Raw genomic sequence first — 8,538 nt, 5'->3', positions numbered from 1 at the left:
GAGAGCCTGGGGAACGGGTTGCATACGTGAAACCGAGGGAGAAACCGTTCCGGGCAGAAGGCACCTCTGGACTCAGCTCTTGCTACCTGAAGCTAACACTACTGCTCCATGTGTGCTTGGAATGCTCCGTGCTCAACAGTGCCTTGGAAGGAACAAGCCTGTAAAGACTCCCAGCTGCAGCTCTTTCGCCTACCAGGCTGCTAAGGCCAAGAAGCAATGGTGTATAGTTCCTGCCCTTTATGTAACATTGCCGTTCCTGAAGACGGAGGAATTTTACAGTGCTCCTGTAGGAGAGACCGGGAAAGGGTCCCATACGTGAAATGGAGTGAGAAACAGGCCGGTGTGGAAGGGAGCTCTCAACTCACCTCTTGTTTCTGATGCTAGTACCCTTGCCCCGGGGGTGCCTGCAGGCCTAAAGCCAACCACCTAACTCAAGGGAACAACTCTTTAGAGAATTCCTGCTTCGGCTAAAATAGCCATGCCTGAGGGTGGACGCATTTTGCTGTGTGCAAGCGTGAGCGCCCTGCAACGGAGTCCCAAACCATTTTCTGTGTGAGACTCAGGCCCCGGAAGAAAGCAGAACACGACTCCCCACTTGTTTCATGAAGCTAGCCCTGCGGCCCCACTTTTGCATGGAAGTCTAATCGCTAGCGTTCTAACTCGGAGAAACAACAGTGTAGAGAAACCGTGCTTTGGTACCGTCGACCTCTCTGTGTGAGAAAGCAGTTTACGCTGCACTGTGGGTGAGAGCCTGGGGACAGGTTCCATAGGTAAAATCGAGGGAGGGAGAGACAGGCCAGTGCAGAAGGCAGCTGTCAACTCACCTCTTGTTTACGAGGCTAGTGCAGTTGCCCCGGGTGTGCCTGCAGGCCTAAAGCCAAGCACCTAAGTCGAAGGAACGACTCTGTAGAGAATTCCTGCTTCAGCGAACATAGGCATTCCTGAGGCTGGAAGCATTTTGCTGTGTGCCTGCGTGAGAGAAGGGCAATGGAGTCCCAAACCATTTTCCGTGTGAGACTCAGGCCCCGGGAGAAGGGAGGACACGCCTCCCCACTTGTTCCATGAAGTTAGCACTGCGGCCCCACTTTTGCATGGAAGTCTAATCGCTAGCGTTGTAACTCGGAGAAACAACACTGTAGAGGAACCGTGCTTTAGCTAGCGTCGACCTCTGTGGGAGGAAGCAGTATAGGGTGTACTGTGGGTGAGAGCCTGGGGCCGGGTTCCATTTCGTAAAATCGGGGGAGAGACAGGCCGGTACACAAGGCAGCCCTCAACTCATACCATGGCTATGGGGCTAGTACCGTTGCCCCGGGTGTGCGTGCAGGCTCAAAGACAACCACCTAACTCGAAGGAAAAACTCGGTAGAGAATCCATGCTTCAGCTAAAACAGCCAGTCCAGAGGGTGGAAGCATTTTGTTGTGTGCGTGCGTGAGAGCCCTGCAAGGGAGTCCAAAGCTTTTTGCGAGGGAGACTCAGGCCCCAGCAGAAGGCAGAACACGACTCGCCGTGTGTTTCATGAAGCTAGCACTGCGGCCCCACTTTCGCATGGAAGTCTAATCGCCAGCGTTCTAACTCGAAGAAACAACACGGTAGAGAAATCGTGCTTTAGCTACCATCCACGTCTCTGAGGGAGGAAGCAGTTTCCAGGCTACCGTGGGTGAGAGCCTGGGGAACGGGTTCCTTACGTGAGACCGAGGGAGAAGGAGTCCGGGCCAGAAGGCACCTCTCGACTCAGCTCTTGTTACCTGAAGCTAACACTACTGCTCCATGTTTGCATGGGAATGCTAAGTGCTCCACACTGATTTGGCAGAAAGAAGCCGGTCAAGAATCCCAGCTTCAGCTCATTCGCCTCGCCACAGGGTGGCAGCATTTTCAACTCTGCTTGAGTGCAAAGCTGGCGAATGAGTCCCAGCAGAATTCCGAGGCAGAAATAAGCATGGGCAGGAGGCAGCTATGGACTCAACTCTTGTTTCAGGAAACTAGATCGGCTCTCCCGTGTGTGCGTGTAGTCCTAAGTGCCATCCAGCCAACGCAAAGGAACAAAAGTGCAGAGAACCCGTGCCTCAGCAAAGATCGCCCTTCCTGAGCGTGCACTTCATCTGTTGTGTGTTTTTGTGAAAGCATGAGAAATGGAACCTAAACGTAACTCGGAGTGAGAAGCAGGCCTGGAAGGAAGACTGCTGTCGACTCACCTCTTGTTTGAGGAGATTAGCACTGCTGTACCCTGTGTGCCTGGATGCCTAGTTCCCAGGCTACTAACACCAAGAATCAATGCTATAGAGTGACTGCGCTTTAGTTAACATTGCCGTTCCTGAAGCCAGAGGAATTTGACAGTGCTGGTGTCTGTGAGCCCGGGGAAAGGGTCCCATACGTGAAATGGAGTGAGAAACAGGCCGGAGCGGAAGGCAGCTCTCAACTCACCTCTTGTTTATGAGGCTAGTACCCTTGCCCCGGCTGTGCCTGCAGGCCTAAAGCCAACCACCTAACTCAAAGGAAAAACCCCGTAGAGATTTCCTGCTTCGGCTAAAGTAGCCATGTCGGAGGGTGGACGCATTTTGCTGTGTGCATGCGTGAGCGCACTGCAAGTGAGTCCAGACCCATTTTCCGTGTGGGACTCAGGCCCCGGCAAGAGGCAGAACACGACTCCCCACTTGTTTCATGAAGCTAGCACTGCGGCCCCACTTTTGCATGGAAGTCTAATAGCGAGCGTTCTTTTTTTATTCTTATTATTAAATGTTTTTATTGTTATGTTAATCCCCATACATTACATCATTAGTTTTAGATATAGTGTTCCATGATTCATTGTTTGTGCATAACACCCAGTGCTCCATGCAGAACGTGCCCTGCTCAATACCCATCACCAGGCTAAGCCATCCTCCCACCCCCCTCCCCTCTAGAACCCTCAGTTTGTTTTTCAGAGTCCATCGTCTCTCATGGTTCTTCTCCCCCTCCGATTTCCCCCCCTTCATTCTTCCCCTCCTGCTACATTCTTCTTCTTCTTTTTTTCTTTCTTAACATATATCGCATTATTTGTTTCAGAGGTACAGATCTGAGATTCCACAGTCTTGCACAATTCACAGCGCTTACCAGAACACATACCCTCCCCAGTGTCCAACACCCAGTGACCCCATCCCTCCCACCCCACCCCCCACTCCAGCAACCCTCAGTTTGTTTCCTGAGATTAAGAATTCCTCATATCAGTGAGGTCATATGATACATGTCTTTCTCTCTTTGACTTCTTTCGCTCAGCATAATACCCTCCAGTTCCATCCACGTCGTTGCAGATGGCAAGATCTCATTCCTTTTGATGGCTGCATAATATTCCATTGTGTATATGTGTATGTATATATATATATATATATACCACCTCTTCTTTATCCATTCATCTGTTGGTGGACATCTTGGCTCTTTCCACAGTTTGGCTATTGTGGACATTAATAGCAAGCGTTCTAACTCGGAGAAACAACACTGAAGAGAAACCGTGCTTTAGCTACCGACGACCTCTGTGTGGGAGGAAGCAGTTTAGGGTGTACTGTGGGTGAGAGCCTGGGGACGGGTTCCGTTTCGTAAAATCGAGGGAGAGACAGGCCGGAGAGAAGGCAGCTCTCAACTCACACCATGGTTATGGGGCTAGTACCGTTGCCCCGGGTGTGTGTGCAGGCTTCATGAAAACCGCCTAACTCGAAGGAAAAATTCGCTGGAGAATCCATGCTTCAGCTAAAAGAGCCGCTCCTGAGGGTGGAAGCATTTTGTTGTGTGCGTGCGTGAGAGCCCCGCAAGGGAGTCCAAAGCCTTTTGCGAGTGAGCCTCAGGCCCCAGCAGAAGGCAGAACACGACTCCCCATGTGTTTCATCAAGCTAGCACTGCGGCCCCACTTTTGCATGGAAGTCTCATCACTAGCGTTCTAACTCAAAGCAGCAGCAGTGTAGAGAAATCGTGCTTTAGTTACTGTCGACCTCCAGGCGGAGGAAGCAGTGTACAGGGTACCGTGGGTGAGAGCCTGGGGAACGGGTTGCATACGTGAAACCGAGGGAGAAACCGTTCCGGGCAGAAGGCACCTCTGGACTCAGCTCTTGCTACCTGAAGCTAACACTACTGCTCCATGTGTGCTTGGAATGCTCCGTGCTCAACAGTGCCTTGGAAGGAACAAGCCTGTAAAGACTCCCAGCTGCAGCTCTTTCGCCTACCAGGCTGCTAAGGCCAAGAAGCAATGGTGTATAGTTCCTGCCCTTTATGTAACATTGCCGTTCCTGAAGACGGAGGAATTTTACAGTGCTCCTGTAGGAGAGACCGGGAAAGGGTCCCATACGTGAAATGGAGTGAGAAACAGGCCGGTGTGGAAGGGAGCTCTCAACTCACCTCTTGTTTCTGATGCTAGTACCCTTGCCCCGGGGGTGCCTGCAGGCCTAAAGCCAACCACCTAACTCAAGGGAACAACTCTTTAGAGAATTCCTGCTTCGGCTAAAATAGCCATGCCTGAGGGTGGACGCATTTTGCTGTGTGCAAGCGTGAGCGCCCTGCAACGGAGTCCCAAACCATTTTCTGTGTGAGACTCAGGCCCCGGAAGAAAGCAGAACACGACTCCCCACTTGTTTCATGAAGCTAGCCCTGCGGCCCCACTTTTGCATGGAAGTCTAATCGCTAGCGTTCTAACTCGGAGAAACAACAGTGTAGAGAAACCGTGCTTTGGTACCGTCGACCTCTCTGTGTGAGAAAGCAGTTTACGCTGCACTGTGGGTGAGAGCCTGGGGACAGGTTCCATAGGTAAAATCGAGGGAGGGAGAGACAGGCCAGTGCAGAAGGCAGCTGTCAACTCACCTCTTGTTTACGAGGCTAGTGCAGTTGCCCCGGGTGTGCCTGCAGGCCTAAAGCCAAGCACCTAAGTCGAAGGAACGACTCTGTAGAGAATTCCTGCTTCAGCGAACATAGGCATTCCTGAGGCTGGAAGCATTTTGCTGTGTGCCTGCGTGAGAGAAGGGCAATGGAGTCCCAAACCATTTTCCGTGTGAGACTCAGGCCCCGGGAGAAGGGAGGACACGCCTCCCCACTTGTTCCATGAAGTTAGCACTGCGGCCCCACTTTTGCATGGAAGTCTAATCGCTAGCGTTGTAACTCGGAGAAACAACACTGTAGAGGAACCGTGCTTTAGCTAGCGTCGACCTCTGTGGGAGGAAGCAGTATAGGGTGTCCTGTGGGTGAGAGCCTGGGGCCGGGTTCCATTTCGTAAAATCGGGGGAGAGACAGGCCGGTACACAAGGCAGCCCTCAACTCATACCATGGCTATGGGGCTAGTACCGTTGCCCCGGGTGTGCGTGCAGGCTCAAAGACAACCACCTAACTCGAAGGAAAAACTCGGTAGAGAATCCATGCTTCAGCTAAAACAGCCAGTCCAGAGGGTGGAAGCATTTTGTTGTGTGCGTGCGTGAGAGCCCTGCAAGGGAGTCCAAAGCTTTTTGCGAGGGAGACTCAGGCCCCAGCAGAAGGCAGAACACGACTCGCCGTGTGTTTCATGAAGCTAGCACTGCGGCCCCACTTTCGCATGGAAGTCTAATCGCCAGCGTTCTAACTCGAAGAAACAACACGGTAGAGAAATCGTGCTTTAGCTACCATCCACGTCTCTGAGGGAGGAAGCAGTTTCCAGGCTACCGTGGGTGAGAGCCTGGGGAACGGGTTCCTTACGTGAGACCGAGGGAGAAGGAGTCCGGGCCAGAAGGCACCTCTCGACTCAGCTCTTGTTACCTGAAGCTAACACTACTGCTCCATGTTTGCATGGGAATGCTAAGTGCTCCACACTGATTTGGCAGAAAGAAGCCGGTCAAGAATCCCAGCTTCAGCTCATTCGCCTCGCCACAGGGTGGCAGCATTTTCAACTCTGCTTGAGTGCAAAGCTGGCGAATGAGTCCCAGCAGAATTCCGAGGCAGAAATAAGCATGGGCAGGAGGCAGCTATGGACTCAACTCTTGTTTCAGGAAACTAGATCGGCTCTCCCGTGTGTGCGTGTAGTCCTAAGTGCCATCCAGCCAACGCAAAGGAACAAAAGTGCAGAGAACCCGTGCCTCAGCAAAGATCGCCCTTCCTGAGCGTGCACTTCATCTGTTGTGTGTTTTTGTGAAAGCATGAGAAATGGAACCTAAACGTAACTCGGAGTGAGAAGCAGGCCTGGAAGGAAGACTGCTGTCGACTCACCTCTTGTTTGAGGAGATTAGCACTGCTGTACCCTGTGTGCCTGGATGCCTAGTTCCCAGGCTACTAACACCAAGAATCAATGCTATAGAGTGACTGCGCTTTAGTTAACATTGCCGTTCCTGAAGCCAGAGGAATTTGACAGTGCTGGTGTCTGTGAGCCCGGGGAAAGGGTCCCATACGTGAAATGGAGTGAGAAACAGGCCGGAGCGGAAGGCAGCTCTCAACTCACCTCTTGTTTATGAGGCTAGTACCCTTGCCCCGGCTGTGCCTGCAGGCCTAAAGCCAACCACCTAACTCAAAGGAAAAACCCCGTAGAGATTTCCTGCTTCGGCTAAAGTAGCCATGTCGGAGGGTGGACGCATTTTGCTGTGTGCATGCGTGAGCGCACTGCAAGTGAGTCCAGACCCATTTTCCGTGTGGGACTCAGGCCCCGGCAAGAGGCAGAACACGACTCCCCACTTGTTTCATGAAGCTAGCACTGCGGCCCCACTTTTGCATGGAAGTCTAATAGCGAGCGTTCTTTTTTTATTCTTATTATTAAATGTTTTTATTGTTATGTTAATCCCCATACATTACATCATTAGTTTTAGATATAGTGTTCCATGATTCATTGTTTGTGCATAACACCCAGTGCTCCATGCAGAACGTGCCCTGCTCAATACCCATCACCAGGCTAAGCCATCCTCCCACCCCCCTCCCCTCTAGAACCCTCAGTTTGTTTTTCAGAGTCCATCGTCTCTCATGGCTCTTCTCCCCCTCCGATTTCCCCCCCTTCATTCTTCCCCTCCTGCTACATTCTTCTTCTTCTTTTTTTCTTTCTTAACATATATCGCATTATTTGTTTCAGAGGTACAGATCTGAGATTCCACAGTCTTGCACAATTCACAGCGCTTACCAGAACACATACCCTCCCCAGTGTCCAACACCCAGTGACCCCATCCCTCCCACCCCACCCCCCACTCCAGCAACCCTCAGTTTGTTTCCTGAGATTAAGAATTCCTCATATCAGTGAGGTCATATGATACATGTCTTTCTCTCTTTGACTTCTTTCGCTCAGCATAATACCCTCCAGTTCCATCCACGTCGTTGCAGATGGCAAGATCTCATTCCTTTTGATGGCTGCATAATATTCCATTGTGTATATGTATATATATATATATATATATACCACCTCTTCTTTATCCATTCATCTGTTGGTGGACATCTTGGCTCTTTCCACAGTTTGGCTATTGTGGACATTAATAGCAAGCGTTCTAACTCGGAGAAACAACACTGAAGAGAAACCGTGCTTTAGCTACCGACGACCTCTGTGTGGGAGGAAGCAGTTTAGGGTGTACTGTGGGTGAGAGCCTGGGGACGGGTTCCGTTTCGTAAAATCGAGGGAGAGACAGGCCGGAGAGAAGGCAGCTCTCAACTCACACCATGGTTATGGGGCTAGTACCGTTGCCCCGGGTGTGTGTGCAGGCTTCATGAAAACCGCCTAACTCGAAGGAAAAACTCGCTGGAGAATCCATGCTTCAGCTAAAAGAGCCGCTCCTGAGGGTGGAAGCATTTTGTTGTGTGCGTGCGTGAGAGCCCCGCAAGGGAGTCCAAAGCCTTTTGCGAGTGAGCCTCAGGCCCCAGCAGAAGGCAGAACACGACTCCCCATGTGTTTCATCAAGCTAGCACTGCGGCCCCACTTTTGCATGGAAGTCTCATCACTAGCGTTCTAACTCAAAGCAGCAGCAGTGTAGAGAAATCGTGCTTTAGTTACTGTCGACCTCCAGGCGGAGGAAGCAGTGTACAGGGTACCGTGGGTGAGAGCCTGGGGAACGGGTTGCATACGTGAAACCGAGGGAGAAACCGTTCCGGGCAGAAGGCACCTCTGGACTCAGCTCTTGCTACCTGAAGCTAACACTACTGCTCCATGTGTGCTTGGAATGCTCCGTGCTCAACAGTGCCTTGGAAGGAACAAGCCTGTAAAGACTCCCAGCTGCAGCTCTTTCGCCTACCAGGCTGCTAAGGCCAAGAAGCAATGGTGTATAGTTCCTGCCCTTTATGTAACATTGCCGTTCCTGAAGACGGAGGAATTTTACAGTGCTCCTGTAGGAGAGACCGGGAAAGGGTCCCATACGTGAAATGGAGTGAGAAACAGGCCGGTGTGGAAGGGAGCTCTCAACTCACCTCTTGTTTCTGATGCTAGTACCCTTGCCCCGGGGGTGCCTGCAGGCCTAAAGCCAACCACCTAACTCAAGGGAACAACTCTTTAGAGAATTCCTGCTTCGGCTAAAATAGCCATGCCTGAGGGTGGACGCATTTTGCTGTGTGCAAGCGTGAGCGCCCTGCAACGGAGTCCCAAACCATTTTCTGTGT

This window comes from Halichoerus grypus, chromosome 10 (genome assembly GCF_964656455.1).
Source record: "Halichoerus grypus chromosome 10, mHalGry1.hap1.1, whole genome shotgun sequence".
In the NCBI taxonomy this organism is placed as follows: domain Eukaryota; kingdom Metazoa; phylum Chordata; class Mammalia; order Carnivora; family Phocidae; genus Halichoerus; species Halichoerus grypus.
Note: the sequence above shows the minus strand (reverse complement) of the source record.